Genomic DNA, 24444 nt, shown 5'->3' with positions numbered 1-24444 from the left:
ATCCTTGCAATCTGAGAGACCTGGAGCAGTTGGCGAAAGAAGAGTGGTGCAAAATTCCAGTAGAGAGGTATAAGAAACTCATTGATGGATACAGGAAGCTATTGATTTATTTATTTTATTTAAGGGGTGTGCTACCAAATATTAAATTGGGGGTGCCAATAATTTTGTCCAGTCCATTTTTGGAGTTTTGCTTGGAATGTGTGAGGTTTGGCTTTTTTTCTCCACTTTTTTGTGTCATACCAATACAAACGAAATAAATAATTATGAGAATGCCTAAACATTTGTAATTGCAACACTTTTCTGGGAGAAGCGGTGCATTATCTGACAGAAATGCAGGGGTGACAATATTTTTGGCCATGACTGTATATATATATATATATATATATATATATATATATATATATATATATATATATATATATATATATATATATATGTGTGTGTATAAAGAATTAATGTGTGTATCCGCCCTACTGGGTTAACCATCTGAGCTTACACTCAAAACATACATTAAACAACAAACAGTGAAGTCTCAGGATTTGTCAAATGTGCTAAGTTTAAAGGTACAGTCAAGTCCAAAAAAACCTTTCATTATTTAAATAGGGCATGCAATTTTAAACAACTTCCCAATGTACTTTTATCACCAATTTTGCTTTGTTCTCTTGGTATTCTATGTTGAAAGCTAAACCTAGGAGCTTCATATGCTAATTTCTTAGACCTTGAAGACTGCCTCTAATTTGAATACATTTTGACCACTAGAGGGCATTAGTTCACATGTTTCATATAGATAACATTGAGCTCATGCACGTAAAGTGATTTAGGAGTGAGCACTGATTGGCTAAACTGCATGTCTGTCAAAAGAACTGAAATAAGGGGGCAGTCAGCAGAGGCTTAGATACAAGATAATTACAGAGGTAAAACATGTATTATTATAACTGTGTTGGATATGCAAAACTGGGGAATGGGTAATAAAGGGATTATCTTTCTATTTAAACAACAAAAATTCTGGTGTTGACTGTCCCTTTAATTAACGTTTCGGGGATTTTTCTCCCCTTCTTCAGAACAAATAAATGGTGTAAAACACCCTCTTAAATAAGACAAGAAATTACAAAGTTATTACCTCTTCCCCTCTGTGAAGGCGCCAGAAAACAAATGTTACAAACACTGGAAAAAATCGCAAAACCAGAAGTGGTATTGCAAGACACTTCCTGTCTGGAGTTACAAACATTTAGAAAGTCACAAATTGTGAAAAAAAATACATCAAATCATTCAATTACAAACCACTATATTATGTGCACAATGAGCAGTAATAGATCATTGTTTAAGGTGCCAAATCAAAAGAATTCCAGACCGAGTGTCCTCAATTAACTCGGAAGTGACGTAGAATATGTAAATCCAGAAGTGGGGCATCATGTTGTGTGTGCAGGTTAAAAATAGCCGGTTCCAGAAACCAGAAGTGGGGCATATCATGGTGACACAATATGAACAAAGCTTAATTGTCACACACACGCTATTCAGAATATTAAAACATGTGAACTGCTTATAATAACATGATCTTATGTGAAACTGTTTAATTTAAACCACCAGCTCACATAAAGAAAAGCAACCTTCTGTTAGTAAATGTGTAACAAACAAGCGCAGTATTAATGTGCTCTCAGGGTCATATACACATATAGACAGAACGTTATGATACTGACTGTGAACAACAGACTCAATAATGGTATATATAGTGATCTATGTAATAAATTACATCATAAACATGGTACACTATAGAAAATTGTATACATATCTAACAATGTAGTTGGTCACACTGGTATAAATCCAAAAGGGGTTATTTAACAGAACGTTGTCTCATGTGGTTGTCACAGCTATGGTGTAGTTATATACAACTACCATGAGAGTAGAGTCAATGTGGGTGTTCAAATGTTATATTTGCAGAAAATATTATTAAAATCCTGGGGTAGAACTAACAATGGGTATAAAAATGCAGATACCTGATGTCTAAAGGCACTAAGGCACCTGCATCACACCCATTAACGGAAGATACATCTGTTGCCCTAAACCCAACAGCACAAAATTAGCTGTGTTTACATAAGAGTTTCTAAATCTGGCAAAGAGCTTAGTCCCTTTGGAACAATGGTTTCCAGTCTCAGAATCCATTCTGCCTCTCTCATGAGAAGCATTTAATTTCTGTTTCCACCTCTCAAAGGTTTTGGGTCGTGGTCAATCAGAATCACCCTTAACGAAGCCACCAGGTGTTTTGCCTCCATTGAGTGGCGTGCCACCGGTTGGTCCGACCGTCCCTTCTCAATGGCCTGTCTCATGGCCATCCTATGGTTCACCATGCACTCCCTTAGTGTCACTTGGGTCTTTCCAGTGTAGTGTTTCCCACATAGACAGAACAACACGTACACTACATATTCCGTAGTGCACATAATAGAATGTAGGATGGTGTACTTCTTATTGTTGTGTGGGTGGTTAAACTTTTTTGTGGCTATAAGGCCATTACATGTAGTACAGTTTGGGTACTTATAGCAGCCCCTGATGTTGGTTTTGGTGGCAACTTCATAGGAACTTACAGGATCAGTTCTGACCAGAAGGTCACAGATATTGGCATTACATTTATATCCCACCATAGGGGTAATTGATTTGGCAAATATCAATTTTGGATCAGAATGTAAGATTGTCCAATGTTTTTTGGCTATTTGGCCCAATTTTGCTGTATTAGGAGCAAATATGGTAGTCATAATCAGTTTTTGTTATCAGTCAGCGTTTGAAGCACATCGTCTTGAGTAAGTCCCTTGGTTTGTTCAAGGAGAGGATCATTCATTTTCAACTTGTACCCTCTGCTGAGGAATTTTGTCTTCATGTCAAATAATTGTGAGACCTCTTTCTCTGTCTTTGAATTGTTTCTAACTGTGCAGATCATTTAGGACTTAACAATTCCCTTTGTTAATGAAGGTGGGTGGCAACTTTCAGCTCTAAGGAGGGATTTGCGGTCTGGAGATTTTGTGTATAATAAGGTTTCAATCCTGTCTCCCTTCTTAGTAATTAGCAGATCGAGGAATTGTATAGAATATATGCTTTAGTTCATCTTAAATCTTACTGTGGTCAGTGTAGTATTATACTGGTTAAACCACTCAAGTAGGCTGTTCTCATTGCCCCTCCACACTAATATAATATCATCTATGTATCTCCTGTAAAAAATTACAAGAGATACATTCTGGGACTACAGATATTATTTCTCGAAACTTGCCATAAAGATATTGGCATAGGCTGGGGCTACATTTGACCCCATTGTCGTCCCGGACGTTTGGAGAAAGAATGATTTCTCAAAATTAAAATAGTTTTTCTTCAAACAGAATTCAAGTAATTGTAGTAAGTATTCAATCGGTGGACCTACATACTTATCAGTTTCTTGGACATCTGTCAAGCCAATTTTGATTTGGCACCTTAAACAATGATCTATTACTGCTCACTGTGCACATAATATAGTGGTTTGTAATTGAATGATTTTGATGTATTTTTTTCACAATTTGTGACTTTCTAAATAATTGTAATTCCGGACCGGAAGTGGCTTGCAATACTACTTCCGGTTTGGCAATTTTTTCCAGTGTTTGTAACATTTGTTTTTTGGCGCCTTCACAGAGGGGAAGAGGTAATCACTTTGTAATTTCTTGCCTTATTTAAGAGGGTGTTTTACACCATTTGTTTGTTCTGAAGAAGGGAAAAAACATCCCGAAACATTAATTAAACTTGGCACGTTTGACAAATCCTGAGACTTAAGTCTACACACCCCTGTTAAAATGTCAGGTTTCTGTGATGTAAAAAAATGAGACAAAGATAAATAATTTCAGAACTTTTTCCACCTTTAATGTGACCTATAAACTGTACAACTCAATTGAAAAACAAAATGAAATCTTTTAGGTGGAGGGAATAAAAAAAAAAAAACTAAAATAATGTGGTTGCATAAGTGTAGTTGTGTTCAGAATTAAGCAATCACATGTACAATCATGTTAAATTGGAGTCAGCATACACCTGCCGTCATTTAAAGTGCCTCTGATTAACCCCAAATAAAGTTCAGCTGCTCTTGTTGGTCTTTCCTGAAATGTTCTTAGTCGCATCCCACGGCAAAAGCCATGGTCCACAGAGAGCTTCCAAAGCATCAGAGAGATCTCATTGTTAAAAGGTATCAGTAAGGAGAAGGGTACAAAAGAATATCCAAGGCATTAGATATACCATGGAACACAGTGAAGACAGTCATCATCAAGTGGAGAAAATATGCACAACAGTGACATTACCAAGAACTGGACGTCCCTCCAAAATTGATGAAAAGACGAGAAGAAAACTGGTCTGGGAGGCTACCAAGAGGCCTACAGCAACATTAAAGGAGCTGCAGGAATATCTGGCAAGTACTTTCAGTTCTTCATATGTCTGGGCTATGGGGTAGAGTGGCAAGACGAAAGCCTTTTTCTTACGAAGAAAAACATCCAAGCCTGGCTACATTTTGCAAAAACACATCTGAAGTCTCCCAAAAGCATGTGGAAAAGGTGTTATGGTCTGATGAAACCAAGGTTGAACACTTTGGCCATAATTCCAAAAGATATGTTTGGCGCAAAAACAACACTGCACATCACCAAAAGAACACCATACCCACAGTGAAGCATGGTGGTGGCAGCATCATGCTTTGGGGCTGTTTTTCTTCAGCTGGAACTGGGGCTTTAGTTAAGCTAGAGGGAATTTTGAACAGTTCCGAATACCAGTCAATATTGGCACAAAACCTTCAGGCTTCTGCTAGAAAGCTGAACATGAAGAGGAACTTCATCTTTCAGCATGACAATGACCCAAAGCATACATCCAAATCAACAAAGGAATGGCTTCATCAGAAGAAGATTAAAGTTTTGGAATGGTTTTGGAATGGCCCAGCCAGAGCCCAGACCTGAATCCGATTGAAAATCTGTGGGGTAAAAGCGCTGAATGCCTTTTTAAAGGCAATGCCCATACAAATGCCCCTTTAGGGGCAATGGGTAGCTTAGGTTTATTTTAGACTTAGGTTTTTTTATTTTGGGGGGTTGGTTGGGTGGGGGTTTTACTGTTGGGGGGACTTTAGAATTTTTTGTAGGTAAAATAGCTGTTTAACTTAGGGCAATGCCATACAAAAGGCCCTTTTAAGGGCTATTGGTAGTTTATTGTTAGGTTAGGGCAGGGGTCAGCAACCTTGGCTCTCCAGATGTTTTAGAACTACATTTCCCATAAGGCTTAGGCAGCTTAAAGACATTTAAGCATCATGGGAAATGTAGTTCTAACATATCTGGAGAGCTAAGGTTGCTGACTACTGGTAGGGGGTGTTTTTATTTTGGGTGGGGCTTTTTGGTTTTTATAGGGCTATTAGATTAGGTGTAATTTTTATTATTTTGGATAATTTCGTTTAATATTTTTGTAATCTTAGAATTTTTTTTATTTTTCGTAATGATAGTGTTTATTATTTTTGTGATGTTAGGTTTTTTATTTTTATTCGTAGTGTTAGGATTTTATAATATTGTAATGTTAGTTTTTTTATTTTTAATCGTAGTGTTAGGATTTTATAATTTTGTAATATTAGGTTTTTTTATTTTTAGTTTCTTTCATTTATTTAAAATAGTAATGTTAGTTTAAATTATAGTTTAAACTTAGCTTGTTTGTAATTTCACAGGTAAGTTTTTTTTTATTTAAAGATAGTTATATTGTGAGTTTAATTTAAAGTTAGGGGGTGTTAGGTTTAGGGGTTAATAGTTTAATTTAGTGTGTTGCGATGTGGGGGGCCGGCGGTTTAGGGGTAAATAGGTTTAGTTTATTAGTAGTGATGTGGGGGACCGGGGGTTAAGGGGTTAATAGTTTTATTATAGTGTTGCCAATGTGGGGGGCCTGCGGTTTAGGGTTTACTAGATTTATTATAGTGTTAGCAATGTGGGTGGGCGGTGGATTAGGGGTTCTTAGGTTCATTATAGTATTTGCGATGCGGAGGGTGACGGTTTAGGGGTTAATAAGTAGTTTACGGGTGTTAGTGTACTTTGTAAGATTTTAGTTATGTGTTTTGTGAAACATTTTTGTTTCACAAAATCCATTACTACTGGTCTCAGGTCGCGGAATGGATCGTGGCGGTATAGACTATAACGCTAGCGTTATAGCCTGCCCGAACAACCTGTAATATGGCGCTATGGAAAATCCCGCACAAAAACATAATTTTTTGATTGCGAAATGGATCGTTGCATTACAGGCTAAAATGGTTGCGGTATAGCTATACCGCTGCAACTTGTAATACGGGAGACCTGCCATTCCCCGCGCAATGGCCAATTTTCCTGCGGTATAGCCGTACCGCACCATAACACAAAATTTGTAATCTAGCTGTAAGTTAGAAAGCGGTTTAAAATTGTATGTTCTAACCGAATATTTTAAAAAAAAATGTTTGGTTTCATGTCCTACAACAACAAAAAAAGATCAATCTGATTTGTGCAGAACCTCAGGCAGGATACAATCCACAATGATATGCAGACACTTTAGAAGAACTATCATTCATAGGAAACATACATTATTAAGCACTACAATGTCAAGCAAAGAAACCAAGCAGTATGTTGGTAGCTCAGAAGCAAATATTAAACTTGTTAAAAGGATATGAAACAGTGCAGCTTTAGGGAAAAAGTAAACGTAAAAGGAAACAGATTTTGTTATTTACTTGTTTTCTTGTAAAATAAGCACTTATAAATTCTCAATGTAGCCACTGCCTTTAGTGAGATAAGGGAGTAACCATTATAAAATGTGAATTCTAATGTCGCATGATTTTTGTAGCAAAATAAATTTACTGAGAATGGGCAAGAAACTGACTGGACCTAGTGCATTTGTCTCCTAGCAACCACTTCAAAGGGAAATCTCCTGTAGAGATCCCAGCCTCCTTGTGGGGCTGTGGCAGGAAGTAATGGACCCTGCACACATTAAGTTAAAAATAAAAATAGGAATAAAAGGAAAGATCTTTTTAAAATGATGAATAATACATATTGCAATGATTTCTGTAAAGTATAACCTACTACTTGGTGCTTATACATTATAACAATGAAATAAACTTTATATATGCTTGCATGAAAAAGTTGTGTTTAAACTGTTTAAATAGACATTGAGGGGTTCATTTATCATTGTGCGGACGGACATGATCCGCTATAGCGATAGCATACGCTGTCGGCATTTATCATTGCACCAGCAGTTCTTGTAAACTGCTTGTGCAACGCCACCCCCCTGCAGATTTGTCAATCATCTCGATCGTATTGGATCAGGTTGATATCCGGCGATGTCTGCCCGCCTCCTCAGAGCAGGTGGACAGGTTATGGAGCAGCGGTCTTTAGAAGGCTTGCCAGAAACACGGGCATCAAGTTCCATATGGAGATTGATAAATAGACCCCTGAAACTAACAAGAATTGCATGTCTGTATAATTTATCCCTAGGGACAGATTTCTCACTGGGTGAAAAAAGCAACTCCCCAGCTCTACTGAATGACAAAGACACAGCTCTAACAGCATGAAACCATGAACTATTTAAATTTATGTCACACAAGAATAAAAACTCAAACTAGCAGTGCAAAATGCTTGTCAGAATTTTAGCTAGATGTAATTTAGTAGATTGAGATCATTTCTGTGCGTAGTTATTTCAAGATGACAATGATAATAGTTCAGAAAAGCTTTGTGAAGACATAAATTGAAGAACTGCAGAAATGAATTATAATAGATAAGATAAAGTTTTTTTATGTTAAAAATAATTTAAAGATTTTGCATGGGAAAGAATAATATATATATATATATATATATATATATATATATATATATACAGTATATACACACACACATATGTATATATATATATATATATATATATATATATATATATATATATATATATATATATATATATATATATATATATATATATATATATATACAGGGAGTGCAGAATTATTAGGCAAATGAGTATTTTGACCACATCATCTTCTTTATGCATGTTGTCTTACTCCAAGCTGTATAGGCTCGAAAGCCTTCTACCAATTAAGCATATTAGGTGATGTGCATCTCTGTAATGAGAAGGGGTGTGGTCTAATGACATCAACACCCTATATCAGGTGTGCATAATTATTAGGCAACTTGCTTTCCTTTGGCAAAATGGGTCAAAAGAAGGACTTGACAGGCTCAGAAAAGTCAAAAATAGTGAGATATCTTGCAGAGGGATGCAGCACTCTTAAAATTGCAAAGCTTCTGAAGCGTGATCATCGAACAATCAAGCGTTTCATTCAAAATAGTCAACAGGGTCGCAAGAAGCGTGTGGAAAAACCAAGGCTCAAAATAACTGCCCATGAACTGAGAAAAGTCAAGCATGCAGCTGCCAAGATGCCACTTGCCACCAGTTTGACCATATTTCAGAGCTGCAACATCACTAGAGTGCCCAAAAGCACAAGGTTTGCAATACTCAGAGACATGGCCAAGGTAAGAAAGGCTGAAAGACGACCACCACTGAACAAGACACACAAGCTGAAACGTCAAGACTGGGCCAAGAAATATCTCAAGACTGATTTTTCTAAGGTTTTATGGACTGATGAAATGAGAGTGAGTCTTGATGGGCCAGATGGATGGGCCCGTGGCTGGATTGGTAAAGGGCAGAGAGCTCCAGTCCGACTCAGACGCCAGCAAGGTGGAGGTGGAGTACTGGTTTGGGCTGGTATCATCAAAGATGAGCTTGTGGGGCCTTTTCGGGTTGTGGATAGAGTCAAGCTCAACTCCCAGTCCTACTGCCAGTTTCTGGAAGACACCTTCTTCAAGCAGTGGTACAGGAAGAAGTCTGCATCCTTCAAGAAAAACATGATTTTCATGCAGGACAATGCTCCATCACACGCGTCCAAGTACTCCACAGCGTGGCTGGCAAGAAAGGGTATAAAAGAAGAAAATCTAATGACATGGCCTCCTTGTTCACCTGATCTGAACCCCATTGAGAACCTGTGGTCCATCATCAAATGTGAGATTTACAAGGAGGGAAAACAGTACACCTCTCTGAACAGTGTCTGGGAGGCTGTGGTTGCTGCTGCACGCAATGTTGATGGTGAACAGATCAAAACATTGACAGAATCCATGGATGGCAGGCTTTTGAGTGTCCTTGCAAAGAAAGGTGGCTATATAGGTCACTGATTTGTTTTTGTTTTGTTTTTGAATGTCAGAAATGTATATTTGTGAATGTTGAGATGTTATATTGGTTTCACTGGTAAAAATAAATAATTGAAATGGGTATATATTTGTTTTTTGTTAAGTTGCCTAATAATTATGCACAGTAATAGTCACCTGCACACACAGATATCCCCCTAAAATAGCTAAAACTAAAAACAAACTAAAAACTACTTCCAAAACTATTCAGCTTTGATATTAATGAGTTTTTTGGGTTCATTGAGAACATGGTTGTTGTTCAATAATAAAATTAATCCTCAAAAATACAACTTGCCTAATAATTCTGCACTCCCTGTATTGTACTATACAGCAGCTGCTGGGGTGCACTTCAATAGCCACTATACAAAAAGCCACATCCAGGAAGGCACTCTCTTTACAATAAGTTTATTCTTTAATGAATAAACGTTTACGGGGTCTCCCCTGTCCTCAGACTCATACATAAATATGTATACATACTGTATATAAAATAATATTTCACATTCCAATTTTGTAAATACATTGTAAATACATATATACAAATATAAATACATATACATCTTTAGACATGAATATGTTTGATATCTCATATTTTTGAGCCTTTATATATAATATTGTTTGTGAATATGTTTTATTAGATAGTGTTATTAAGAGTATAACTGTACTTTGTAATGTATTTTTGATGTGTTTTGTGCAACATTTACTTTCAACTCTTAATAGGAGCGATAAGCCTGACGAGCGCAAACAACCATAATAAGCCCCGTGCTCGCACACAAACATTTGAACTCAACTCATAATCTGGCCCATTTTATTTTAGGAATTTCAATGAAAATATAGGCAGCAGTAGGTATGCCGTGATATTAAAAGTATTAAAAGTGAGGAGTAGCCATCCTAATACACAAAAGAGTGGCTTATGAGCCCTTCTTAATATTCAGAGACCCTCAGGCCAGATACCTCATTCTTATTTGTAACCTAGACCATGTCACATATACTCTGGTCTCGGTCTATCTTCCGAACTCGCTCCAACCTCGGTACCTCAGGAAAGTTCACCTACATGTGGAAAAAGTTAAACAGGGCAGGGTAATCCTTGCAGGTGACCTGAATATGGTGTGGGATGGGAAGATAGATAGAAAAACCAGCCCTTCTAAGAGACCCCCCTCTAGCCATGACCCCAACTGTCGTAAATTTAGGGAACTTATGTGCCAGTTTACTTACTTTAATATTTGGAGGTCCCTACACCCCCTAGACAAGGATTTTACCCACTACTCCCATCCACAGGCTACATACTCTAGGTTAGATTACTTTTTCTGTCACCCCACAGATCTGGATCTGATCCGCTCTGCAAGCATTCATTCCTGCCTGTGGTCGGATCATGACCTTGTCACCCTAGACATTGACTATAGCCACAGTACCAAGACCAGGGCTCCTTGGAGATTGCCGCACCATCTCCTTCGGATGTCCCATTTAGAGAGGAGATCAGGAAGGAGATCCGCTTCATCCTCCAGACTAATGATACCCCAGATGTTAGCGAGAACACAATATGGGGAACGTTTAAAGCTACCCTCCGAGGCCTCTTTATCCGCAAGCAGGCTCACCTAAGGAGACAGGCAGGTCTCTCCCTATCCCAGGCACACTGTAGACTGCGGGTTCTTGAAACCCAACGACGGACCTCAGATCCTGTAGCCAACAAATCTGAGGTGGAAGACCTTAGGCGGCACATCTGCCAGCTGGAATTCCGTAAGACACAATCTAATCTCCTCCGTTTAAAACACCTCCTATACTCCAAAGGCAATAAAGCAGACTCTCTACTTGCAAACAAAATTAGGCAACGTACAGGTGCCACTCGCATCCACGAAATTAAACCGGGCACACAATCCTTTAGACTCCCCTCCCAAATTGGCCGACAGTTCAATAAGTTTTACTCCGAGCTCTACAATATAGGCGACACTGCGACACCCGGGAAAGCTCCCTCGGAAAACATCAGTTCATTCCTTCAATCCCTAAAACTCCCCATCCTTGACAAAACCCATATAGAGTGTATTGACACCCCGATCACTGGCCAAGAGGTTAAGTTGGTCATTAAAAAATTGAAGTCCCTTAAAGCCCCCGGGCCAGACGTCTTTAAGGCTATTTTTTACAAGACGTACCTGGAAGAACTCATCCCTATGCTTACCAGATTCTTTAATAAGGCAATGTCCACAGGGAAATTCGATAAGGAATTCCTAGAGGCCTCCATCATTACCATCCCTAAACCCAACACAGACCCAGCCCTCTGCGCTAGTTACCAACCCATTTCGCTCATCAATACTGACGTTAAGATTTACGCCAAAATCTTAGCTAGCCGGCTAGCAAAGTTGCTCCCAGCACTTATTGACCCGGACCAAGTTGGGTTTGTTCCAGGGAGAGAGGGCCCAGACAACACCAGGAGGCTCCTTGACATCCTCCTAGAAGCCAAGAGACTGGATAGACCACTTGCGGTGCTTTCTCTTGATGCTGAGAAGGCCTTTGACCACGTCAGATGGAAGTACCTTTGGCGGGTTTTAGAGAACTTCCAGTTCCCCACGCAAATTATACTCGCAATTAAGGCCCTATATTCCTCCCCAATAGCCTCAGTAAGAGGAATGGGGTTTGACCCCACCCCCTTTTCTATTTCCAATGGCACCCGACAGGGTTGACCCCTCTCCCCGATTCTGTTTGCGCTAGCCATGGAGCCTTTGGCCGCGGCTATTAGGGCAGATAAAGAGATTTCGGGAATCACCCTACACGGTACGGTTCACAAAGTGGCCCTTTTCGCCGATGATACTACCCTGTTCTTTTCCAGACCCTTGACCGAGATCCCGAGACTCCTGTCCCTCCTCGAGACATTTAGTACCATGTCGTACTATAAATTAAACCACTCAAAATCAGAATTATTTACCTCTGGGTTCCCTGAGGAGGTCTCCAGAAGCCTATGCAAAAATTATAAGTTTATCCCTAGCCATAAGTATATCTCTCACCTTGGTGTTAAATTGTCCAATTCTCTCCCTCAAATTATTGAAGATAACTTCAAACCCCTTTTGACCGAGCTTCGGTCCCTGCCTTTGCGATGGAACTTTAAATGTGTCTCTTGGCTTGGGCGCATAGCGGCCCTAAAAATGAGCTACCTACCTAAATTTACATACACCCTTCGCTGTCTCCCAATCAGGGTTCCCAGAACCCTTCTCATACAATTCCAGAGCGCTTGTACTAAATACATTTGGCAGGGTAAGCCCCCTAGAGTTGCCCATAACATTTTACAGTACCCTAGAATACACAGTGGGGTCGCTTCTCCCTCTATTTTTAGGTATGCGGATGCCGCTATGCTCACCCATATCTCCCAATGGGGAGTTAAGGAGTCAGTCTGCAAGTGGAGGACAATTGAGCAAGCCTCCCTACCGCACAATCTTACCCTGAGGGACCTAATATGGACGCCACCTCAATGTAGAAGGAACCTAGGTGCCTCTAACCCGATTATTCGGGAATGCCTGTCCGCCTGGGACCGTCTACGACATAACCCTAAGGTGGCCCCCCACCCGTCCCCAATCACTTCCATTGCCAGCCTCTTGTCCGGTTTACCTGATTCACACCCGATTGCTTGGGCTAGGCTGGGTGTCACAAGAGTGGCGGACCTTTGGTCTACCTCGCCTACCATAACCTTCTCCTCCTTCAACCAACTTGAGGTTTCTCCGTCCACACCCCTGTATATGAAGTTTGAATACTCAAGAGTGATCAGCCTCTTTTCAAGGTGGGGTTTTAAACCCTCTTCGCCTCGACAGCTCACCATCTGGGAAGCTCGATGGCAACAGGGGCTTAGGCTGGGCAAACCACTTTCCCTACACTACACCCTTATGGAGGGTGCTGTCCCAGATGACAAAACTCAACATATTCTAAAATGGGAATGGAAGTTAGACTTCACGAAACCCCTCACAGAGTGGCAACGTACACTCCTATTGACGAAGAAAACCCTCCACTGCATTACCATCCTTGAAACCTACATTAAGGTGCTCACGCATTGGTACTACGTCCCAGCTAGACTCGCGAAGATCTTCCCTGGAGCCTCCCCCACCTGTTGGAGAGACTGCTCGCATGTAGGGGACATGATCCATATCTGGTGGAGCTGCCCCAGACTCAAACCTATCTGGAACAAATGCTTCTCTACGCTAGCCAGCTTAGGTATCAACCTACCTAGAACACCTGAGACAGCCTTATTCCATTTAGGCACATGCAAACTGCCCAAACATTATGGTTCACTTAGTATTTCGTTTTTGTCGGCAGTTAAACTTAATATAGCGAGATCTTGGAAAAGATCCCTCCCCCCAGCCTGGTCGGATATTGTTTCCACTATGGCTTACATATACTCCATGGAGAAGAGCATTTATTATGCCTCAGGCAGGACTGATTTCTTCGAACTAGTATGGTCCGATTGGAAAAGTAGGTTTAACACTCTCTGACTCCCCAGCTTTGACACCTAGGTGAAAGTACACCCCCAATCACTTTGGCAGAATGCCTGGCCTTCCTCTTGTGTATCTGAACTGGCTCCTCCCATGACCCTTCCCCTCCCCTAAAAGGCCTCTTAGCATACTCCACTCCCTTCCCCCCTCCCTCCCTTCTCCACCACCCCCCTCTCGATGTTCCTTTACGTCCTTTTGGAATGTTGGTACCCCTTTTTTAATAGGTATTAACGTCATGACAGTATTGCATACTTGTCTTGGTGTATTTGCATTTGATGTATGATTGTCTTGTACAGTTGTTGTATCTCTTATTCTCTTGTTACAAAAAACTAATAAAAACTGCAAATTTAAAAAAAAAAAAAGTATTAAAAGTGTTGTAAACACCTTGTAATTACAAGACCTTTTTGTTGCTATAGAATGACATCAACCAAGTTGTAGACAATATTAAAACAAATTAACATTTTGTTTACTGCACTTGGTTTTCAGTAGCCAAATTCAGCCCACCCTTATTTGAAGTAGACTTGAGTTGACAGAAAACAGGCTAGTCAAAGTTATTAAAGGGACATTTAAACACTTTGAGATGGTAGCATAAAATGATAAATCGTATATATAAAAAGAACTCTGCAATATACTTACATTATTTATTTTCTCCCCTTTTCCTGCAATTCCACTCTGAAATTATGAGCTTTTCAGTTCCTGTTAGAAATGGAAGAGCAGAAAACTGTTAGATTCCACACAGCCATTGGCTGCACACTCTAGTGACCTATTTATAACTGTCTATAATTGGCTACTGCAGAGAAGGTAACCTAAGTTACAACATGGCAGCTCCCATTGTTTTATAGACACTAAAACTATACACTTATTTTAACAATATTTAAACAGCTAATGAAACATTAAAAAATACATCTACATGTTATTCTCAGACTATTCTATTTTTGAATGCATCATTCTATTTAGCATTTATTAAGTGTTTAATGTGCCTTTTAGGGGTCATTCGCAATCTATTGGCTGAGGCTTTTTCATCTTTTTTTCTGGTTGAAAAGGGCAGAATTTGATTTAACATGATCACAATAGCCCTTTTCCAGCATTTTCCTGCACACTTAATTGTGCTTACAGCTCCTTGCTAAACATCTTATTTTTTTTATTTTTTTTGGGTGATTACAATTCATTTTCAAGAGATTTATCAACACCTTTTTGGGAACAGTTTTGACTTTTCAAATTCAACACCTCAATGCCCTGAAGAGGCCTTTTGGACATCTTTGCAAGTGTTTAAGACAAGTTGGAAACATTCTATTATATTGCACATTCTAAAAACACTCTAGTAATGGTCACAGGAGACATTTTAGAGGTGTATTAATATTACATGGTATCAATTCATTAAAGCTCTATTCATCACTATTGTATAGTCTGTCTGCAGTGGACAGGGCACACATTTACATATGTAAAGGTTAATTTACATTTGTTTATGTGTTGAGTACGTAATATCCTGTACAGCTAAGTAGGAAAAGTGAGATCAGGACCCCAACATTTACAAATAGCATGTAGTAATCTCTTTCTGTTAATGTTTGATTCAAAATTACACTCACTCCCATGTCACGATCAATTTCCTAGCAACATTGTTGCTGTGGTGACTTGCTTTATTGCATCTCATCATTTTTTGTCAACATAGCATCAATCTTTTTGTGCCTTGTTGTGTTTACACTTGCATCACTTTTAGCACAAATCTTCTCCTGTGATTGCTGCTATGTAATGGCACAATGAACATTGTTTTTTGCCCATTGTTTGTATTTCATTCCTGGGTGTGCTTGTTTATAGTAAAACACCTATTTTCTTTACCTTTGGCTTGATTTTTGACCATTCCTATGGATTCTCCTTTTGTACTAACTTTGACTGCTAGTTGCTGACTTCTGTCTCAAATTCACCTGAACCTTGGATTCTGATTTGGTACCTCTTTTTACCGCAATTTACCAACCTATATCCTGGTCTGATCGTGTCTTTAGATAATCCCTCCAACGTTGTAGTCACATCCATGGTTGTTTATGTAGTGTTTATAAAGTCACTTCTCAGCTACTGGGTCTTTACCTGGAAAGACACTTCTCTTTGAGTGTGACACTTGCTTCACTGTAATTGTCACTAACAAAACTGGCATCTTCATAACAGGTCTTTAAAACTGGATTGTGCAATCATGAGTTCTAAATTAATCCATTATAATCCCATTCATCCTCACCAATGCTTAATCATCTGAAAGGAAGCCCTGTACAGCACCTATGCAGGGGAAGGGCTATTGACCCCTGTACAGGTGAGCAAGGGGATAGGTTGGGAGTTAAGGGGAGGAGATAGGCGGAGTTTGGGTGAACTGAGATAAAAGAGGTAGGGGTGGCCAAGAAAGAGCGCCAAGAAAATTTGAGAGAGAGGGTAAGTGTGGAAGAAAGCTTGCTTGCTTTGTTGCACACTTACCGGATTACTCCATGGCAGCAAACCCGGACCTGTTGGCAGCATTTACGGCCTTGGCCCAAGCCAGAGGCGCAGAGTGGATAATGGAGCAACTCCAGGCAGTAGGGGCTGCTCTGGTAGTGGATGGGGCGACGAGGAGTGGGACAACACAGCCTCCTGGGACTAGGCTGGCAGGAGGGCCAGGCTGCCCAAAAGATTGAGCCCGGAGCTGGGGGGCAGGGCCATCACGAGGGGCCTAAGCCTTCGGAGAGGATGCGGCAAGAGGACCTCGCCAGGGAGGCCGGTGGGTTGACCCTCCAGGAGCTTGACGTCGGTTAGGCCTGTGGCTGTAGCAGGACTGGCATTGGCTGAGGAGGCCACTTCAGGAGGAGGAGCTGGAGGCGGCTCCACCCACCGTGTGGGTGGTAGGCCGGGGAGTCGGGCTAAGGAGAAGAGGCAGCCATCGGATGGGGCTGCGGAGAGAAGTGAGGCGGGGAAATGGTGGTGGAGGATTAGCTGTGGCAGCGTGAGGGGGAGCGGTTAGTTGGAGAGCAGGTTGGCTGGGCCGGTGTACGCAGGAGGCTCAGGGTGTGTGCCGGACGTGCTCTTGGTGGGTTGGGGGGTCAAGTTTGTGGAGACCATTGGGGTACGTGTGTTGACAGGGGGGCGGGTATTGATGAGCCCCATGTTAGGGGGTTAGGGGGTGGTGAGCCCGGTAAGGGGTTAAAGTGTTTTGGAGGCAGTGGCTAGTGAGGGATGAGGGGAGGGCTGGTCACCGGTTCTAGGGCTAGAGGGGATAAAAGTCTGGTGGGCATAAGCGTTAGGCCAGGTTAAGGGAATAAATGTCTGTTAGCAGGGCCTGCATTGCAACCAGTTCTGGTTGATTATGAACACAGTTCCCTCTGAACCAGGGTTCCCTGTGCTGATAAACTGACTATGGCATTGTTCCTACAGGCTCCTTGGCCAAAGCTGGGAACCAGCTTCCTGCCCCTATTTTCCCTGTCCCTGAACTTGTTTAGTACACATGGGGGAAATATAGGGAGGGGAAATCCCCATCCAGGGATTATAGAAGTCTATGGGATTAAGCAGTAAAGGCTATAAACCTATAAGATTATGTGTATGCATGGGTTCATATGCATGTATTATGTGTGTGTGATATGTATATTCCCCCTCCCCTCCTCCTCCCCCCTTCATGCGGTGGATCTGGTACCAGTGGCGGGGGGGGTGTATGGGGGTGAGTGGGAGGGTTTGGACTAAGGCTATGAAGTTAGGCTGGCTCTCATCCTGCCCCCACCCACCCCCCTTCATAATCTCTTCTCATTTTGTATTCCAGAGAGACCCGGGACCAGTGACGGCGGGCCTGCTAGGCGGGCGACGCCTGCTGAAGAGTTGGACTTCAACGACATGAACATGGACACCATATTTCTGGGGGAATCCTACAATTAATTTGAAGAAGAGGGGCATGGAGGGGTAGAGGAGGCTGGACCAAGTACGGCAGACCAGGTAGGGGATATGAGAGCTTTGGCACAATTGCTATAGTTGTGGTCGCCTGGTGCTGCCGGGATCATAGGGGGGACAGTGGGGAGTCCTGATCAGGGCACAGACAGGAGGCAACGGAGGGTGGTCAGCAGGGCTGGTCCGGGAACGGGACGGATGGGTCGGTCCGGTTCTGAACTTGTGTTTTCTTCACAGGTTGGAAGGGAGGACGGCCCCAGAAGTGGGGTCCAAGAATCGGGCAGGTCCGGGAGCAGTAGACGGCAAGTGAGATCCCGCTCGCCAGTGGATGCCAGGAGGGAAAGAGCCTTGTGGACATCACCAACATGGGGGAGACTGGACAGGTCTCCCAGGAGAAGGAGTAACCCGGAGAGGGCAAGGGACCAACAGATGGTGCATTCACCTGAGCAGTGCAGGGAAGGGAGAAGGAGAACGGACAGATGATCCGTGGGGACGGTACAGGCAGAGGACGGAGACAGCAGCACTGTGGGACCCGCTACAGCACAGGCTTCGGCAGGTGAGGTGCCAGGGACAGGGGCTAACACTTCAGGGGAATAGCAGTACAGGGGCTGCTAGTGGGGGCTTGAATTTGGTATTGTTGAAAGGGTTAAAAGATTTGGTAGCTCAGGTGGAGAAACAATGTAGTGAGGGGGGTGGGGTGGCCGGAGTGTGGGGACAACAAGGGGCCCAAAGCGCAGGGGACAGTGCAGCCCCCCCAGCGGCGAATGGGTTGGGGGGGGCATTATTAAGGTGGCTGAAGTGGCAATGAGCAGACCGTGCTTGTGCACAATCAGGCCCTTGGGTATTCATTTAACACAAGAGATCAAAGGGAAGATCTTGAAGAGGGAGTTCTTGGAGATCTTTTCGTTGCTTCCTCTGGAACAGTTTGTGGAGATTAAGGAGGACCCGAAGGCAGAGCAGGGGAAGAAGGAGGAGGAGGAACGCAAAAAGAGATACAGGAAACTACCAACGACGTTTGGAAATTGCTTGCGGGCCTTTTGTATCCTGGCTAGTGTGAACTCGGAGAAGTTCCCAGAAGAGGGCTCTGCGTTGTTCTGTTATTTCGATGAAATATCAGCGGCGTACTGCACATATGGCGGCATGGCATGGTGGCGGTATGATGAACAGTTTCGGCAGAGGATAGCGCTACGCCTGAACATGAAGTGGGATGACCGGGACATGGGGATTTCGTTGGAGATGATGACTCTGCTTCGAGGGGCAGGAGCAAGCGCTGGGGGGGCCGGAACAAATGCTGCAGTGGCACTCAGAAAAGGGCTGTGTTTCCAGTTTAATGATGGGGCATGTAAATATAAGCACGAGTGCTCAGGTTGTGGGGGAGGGCATGCATACTCGAAGTGCTTCAAGCGGGGCCGAATGCCAGCTAGGGCAGCGGACATGGCTGTACAGGGAGCGGGCGCTGGTGAAGGTCGTAAGGATGGTGCCATGGTTAGACCGGTACACTAAGGGGGTCTCGAGGAGGGGAGATGCGGAGCTTCTGTTGACTGGTTTTAGTTTGGGGTTTTGGATTCCTTTTAAGGAGGGGGCGGGGGCAAGAGGGTCCGGTAACCTAAATTTAGTGAAAAAATTCCCAGAGATAGTAAGCTGCTGAAAGAGGTTTCATTGGGTCGGATTGTGGGTCCATTTAAAGAGCTTCCGTTGGCCAATCTGAGGGTTTCACCATTAGGGGTAGTCCCCAAAAAATTCCCGGGCCAGTATAGGATGATCCACCATCTGTCATATCCAAAGGGGACTTCTGTGAATGACGGGATTGATCCTGAATTGACGGCAGCTCGCTATGCATCGTTTGATAAAGCGGTGGGATTGGTCCGGTCGGCGGGTAAGGGGGCGTTGTTGGATAAAGTTAATGTTGAGGCGGCGTTTCGCCTGTTGCCAGTGCATCCCAGATGTCATCATCTACTAGGTTGCAGGTTTGATGATTCATATTTTGTAGATTTGTTCATGCCGATGGGTTGTTCGATCTCCTGCTCATATTTTGAGACATTTAGTCATTTTGTAGAGTGGGTGGTGAGACAACAGGCGGGTTTGGAGACAGTGGTCCATTATTTGGATGACTTTCTATTTGTGAGCCCGGATGGGTCGCGGGATTGTGAGCTGCTCCTGGCAACATTTATGCGGGTAGCAAAGGATTTTGGCATTCCAGTGGTGGGGGAGAAGACGGAGGGCCCGACGACATGCCTGAGTTTTTTGGGTATTGAGATTGATTCAGTCAGGATGGAATGTAGATTGCCGGAGGACAAAATAGTGGATTTGGTTGAGACAATTGAATGGATATTGGGGAAGCAGAAGCTAAAGCTGAGGGATCTCCAGTAACTGATTGGGAAGCTCAATTTCGCATGTAAGATCATTCCGGTGGGAAGGGTGTTTATGAGAAGTTTGTCCCAGGCGACGGTAGGGGTGAAGGAGCCTTTTCACTGCATTCGGCTGAAAAAAGAGCTCAAAGAGGATCTGAAAGTCTGGTGGGGTTTCTTGCGGGAGTTCAATGGGAGGGCATGGTCCAGGAGGAAGGAGTGCAGGATTCGGATCTGCATTTATTTACGGATGCTTCAGGGGCCATTAGTTTCGGGGCTTATCTGGATGGTAAGTGGTGCATGGGTCAGTGGCAGAGAGGTGGGTAGAGCTGGATTTAACGAAGAACCTCGTACTTTTGGAGCTGTTCCCGCTGGTAGTGGCATTGTATGTGTGGCCGCATCTATTGTCGGACAAAAGGGTGACATTTCATTTGGATAATATGGGGGTAGTGATGGTTTTGAATAGGCTGTCAGCATTGTCACACCCGGTGGTTCAGTTGCTAGGAATCTTTGTAGTGAAATGTATGCAATGCAATGTGTTGTTTAGAGCTGTACATGTGCCAGGGAAGTTAAATGAGGTTGCTGATGCACTTTCCCGTTTGCAGTGGGACCAGTTCCATCGCTTGGCTCCAGAGGCGGAGGCAGTTGGGGAGCAGTGTCCGGAGGAGCTGTGGGAGATAGCATTGTCAGCACAATGAACATGGTGAGGGGAGCTCTAGCTCCAAGCACATGGAGGGCATACACCCAGGTATGGGGGTTATGGTGTAGGAGGCTGCAAGGGCGTGGGTCGGTTAATTCATCTGAGGAAAGAGTGAAGGTGTGGATGCAGGAGTGGGAGGAGGCCAGAGTTTCAAGGTCCATGGTCAAGAGGAGACTTGCTGCTATGGCATTTTTGTTTCAGCTGATGGGTGGGGAGGATGTGTCGAAACATTTCCTGGTCCGTTTAGTGGCAAGAGGTTTGTGTAGAGGTAGGGTGGTCGCAGATGGCAGGTGACCGGTAGTTTTTTCGATCCTGAAGGTAGTGGTGGGGCAGCTGCCGGCAATTTGTAGCTCATATTATGAGGGGGATTTGTTTAGAGCTGCTTTCGTGATAGCCTTTTTTGGGGCATTTAGGGTATCGGAACTGGTCGGTAAGAACAGGTGGGACATGAGGGATATCCAGAGGTCAGATGTGGTGATTGAGGAAGACAAGTTGTCAATGTGGCTGAGAAGGTCAAAGACCAGGAGGGAAAGGGCATGCAGATAATCCTGAGGGCTATGGGGGGCCCATGTTGCCCAGTGAAAGTGGTGCAGGAATTCGTTAGCATAAGGCCTGGGGGGGGCATTGTTTGTGCACAGGGATGGATCGTCGCTATCACTTTTTCAATTCCAGGCAGTTTTTCAAAAAGGTTTGGGGAGAGGGGGGTTTAACCTGAGGGACTTTGGGACGCATTTGTTTAGAATTGGGGCAGCTACAGAGGCTCATACGTTGGGGATTGGGGCGGATGGAATTAAGAGGATTGGTAGGTGGGGTTCAAACAAATATGTCTCATATGTTAGGCCTGCTTTAGTCTAGTTATGCTTGTTTGCCTCGTTTCAGGTCCGATTCAGTGTTGGCTCATTGGCCATTCTTATATATACTGGGCTAGAAAAGCGGCAATGGTTAGAGAGGATGGGGGCCAGCTGGGGTTTCCATCGGCTGAGGTCAACATACGGTGGTTTGGAATCAGAGGCATGAGGTGGGACCAATTACTTATAAAAAAATGTAATCATTTTAATGATTCACCTTGGGGGAAATGATTTGGGGACTAGATCTCAGAAGGAGTTGGTGGATGGGATGAAATGGGATGTGAAGAGGTTAATGGTATTGTTTCCTAAATTGGTAATCTTGTGGTCTGAGATTGAACCGAGGTTATATTAGAGAACAGCTTGGGATGGCAGGAAATTAGATGCATCACGGAGAAAAGTGAATAGGATGATGAGCAGTTTCGTAAAAAGGGTTGGTGGGCTGCCAATACGGCATGTTGAAATTGAAGGGGAGTCGGGGAAATGTTTCTTCTTAAAAGACGGAGTTCATTTGAACGAAGTAGGGTTACACTTATTTAATTTCAATGTGAAGGATTGGGTTTCAAATGCTGTTGAGTTGGTTGGCGGGGTGCTGCCTTAGGCCTTGCCGGTGGCGGAGTGCTTGCTTGGTGGAATAGCATTTGGATGAGTACCTCCTGATTTCAGGAGAGGAGTAGGTCAATTTTATGTGGTGAAAATGTGGCTGTTATGGGGCAAGCACTAGTTGGGGTTTTAAGATGTTCAGTTATTTATGGTTGTAATACAATTGTTAAAATAAAAGATGCTGCGTTTGTAACCCAGATGTTGAGTTGTGTTGTTATTTGAGAGTACCTATTAGAGGGGTCAAGCCCTGGACGGCACCTATGCAGGGGAAGGGCTATTAACCCCTGTATAGGTGAGCAAGATAGGTTGGGAGTTAAGGGGAGGAGATAGGCAGAGTTTGGGTGAACTGGGATAAAAGAGGTGGGGGTGGCCAAGTAAGAGCGCCAAGAAAATTTGAGAGAGAGGGTAAGTGTGGAAGAAAGCTCCCTCCCTCCCTAATTTAAGGTTTGGATGTGTTTGTCACAGCTGTGTTGGCGGAGTGCTTGCTTGGTGGAATAGCATTTGGATGGGTACCTCCTGATTTCAGGAGAGGAGTAGGTCAATTTTATCTGGTGAAAATGTGGCTGCTATGGGGCAAGCACTAAGTTGGGGTTTTAAGATGTTCAGTTATTTATTGTTGTAATACAATTGTTAAAATAAAAACTGCAGCCTTTGTAACCCAGATGTTGAGTTGTGTTGTTATTTGAGAGTACCTATTAGAGGGGTCATGACATTTGTATCATTATCTTGACATGCTGGACATAATTGCTCAATAGCTATATTGTCACTTTTAATATGTTAAGGGACTGGGAATAGCTGAAAATGTTAGCTCATGGATAAATAACTGGATAAAAGATAGGGAGCAACAAGTAGTAGTGAATGGCTCATACTCAGATTGGACAAAGGTAATCAGTGGAGTCCCCCAGTGATCAGTACTGGGCCCTGTTCTTTTTAATATTTTTATAAATGACTTGGAGCAAGGATTAAATAGCGACATCTCTATTTTTGCAGATGATAGTTAAGTAAGGTCATTAGGTCAGAGCAGGATGAACTTTCGTTACAAGGGATCTGCAAAAATTAGAAGTATAGGCAGGTAAGTGGAAAATGAGTTTAAATACAGGAAAATGCAAGGTTCTACATTTTGGAAGTGAAAATAAGCAGGCAACGTATTATTTAAATGGGACAAGACTTAGCCAAACAGAGGAGGAAAGGAATTTGGGAGTAGTAATAGATAACAAGCTAAAGATGGGTGCACAATGCAGAGCAGTGGCTACAAAGGCTAATAAGATACTAGCATGTATTAAAAGAGGCATTGATTCAAGGGAGGAAAGAATAATTCTGTCACTATATAAATTACTGGTAAGACCTCACCTTGAGTATGTAGTGCAGTTCTGGGGACCGATTGCAAAAAAAGATATTGCAGAACTAGAAAAAGTTCAAAGAAGGACCACAAAGCTAATAAGGGGAATAGAGAACTTAAGCTATGAGGAGAGGCTAGCCAAACTGGGTCTTTTTTCTTTAGAAAAAAGGCACTTGAGAGGTGACATGATTACTTTATATAAATATATTCAAGGCCCATATACAGAGATGGCAGAAGCTCTGTTTATGCCAAGAAAATTGTTTGTGACAAGAAGTCACAATTTAAGGTTGGGTGAAAGGAGATTTAATCTCCTGCAACGGAAACATTTGTTCACTGTAAAAGCAATAAAATTAAGGAACTCATTACCAAAGGAGGTAGTAAATGCCAATACCTTAAATACATTTAAAAATTGTTTGGATACATTTCTGTCTAGAAACAAAATTCATGGATATGTTTGCTAGTATTAAATGGGTCACATTTTAGTGGTATTATTTAAGCTTAACTGGAGCTTTTTGTAAGTATTTTAGATTTGTATAGGTTGAACTCGATGGACTTCGGTCTTTTTCAACCTCATCTACTATGTTACTATGTTGCAGGTATTATTTTTTACAATGTTTACATTTATTTTTTGTGAAATCATCATTTTTGGTTTGGTGTGAAGTGAAAACAAGATGTAGACTACGTGTTTCTATTAGAAGGACATACAAAATCTGGTCAAAAAGGCGCAATTTTATTTGAACATCTTCTTTGCAGATGACATATTGCGAGTTTCAGTACTGTTAAAATCAAGTATAAGAATATAACACAAGTCCATGTAATAGAAACCCCTTAGCCTTCATAAAGTTTTCTGATCATGCCAAACCACAACTTTTAAATTAATAAATATAAATATTATAAAAAAACGCTTGTAAAATATTAAAAGTGACAATCACTAAGAAATCATGTCCAGTATGCCCATCATGCCAACATACAAATGGCATTCAGATGATTTAGCAATGGTAAGGATGGAATCAGAGTGCAATAGGTTATTCTAACACATATAATTA

Source organism: Bombina bombina, chromosome 5 (genome assembly GCF_027579735.1).
Source record: "Bombina bombina isolate aBomBom1 chromosome 5, aBomBom1.pri, whole genome shotgun sequence".
NCBI classification, from domain to species: Eukaryota; Metazoa; Chordata; class Amphibia; order Anura; family Bombinatoridae; genus Bombina; species Bombina bombina.
Note: the sequence above shows the minus strand (reverse complement) of the source record.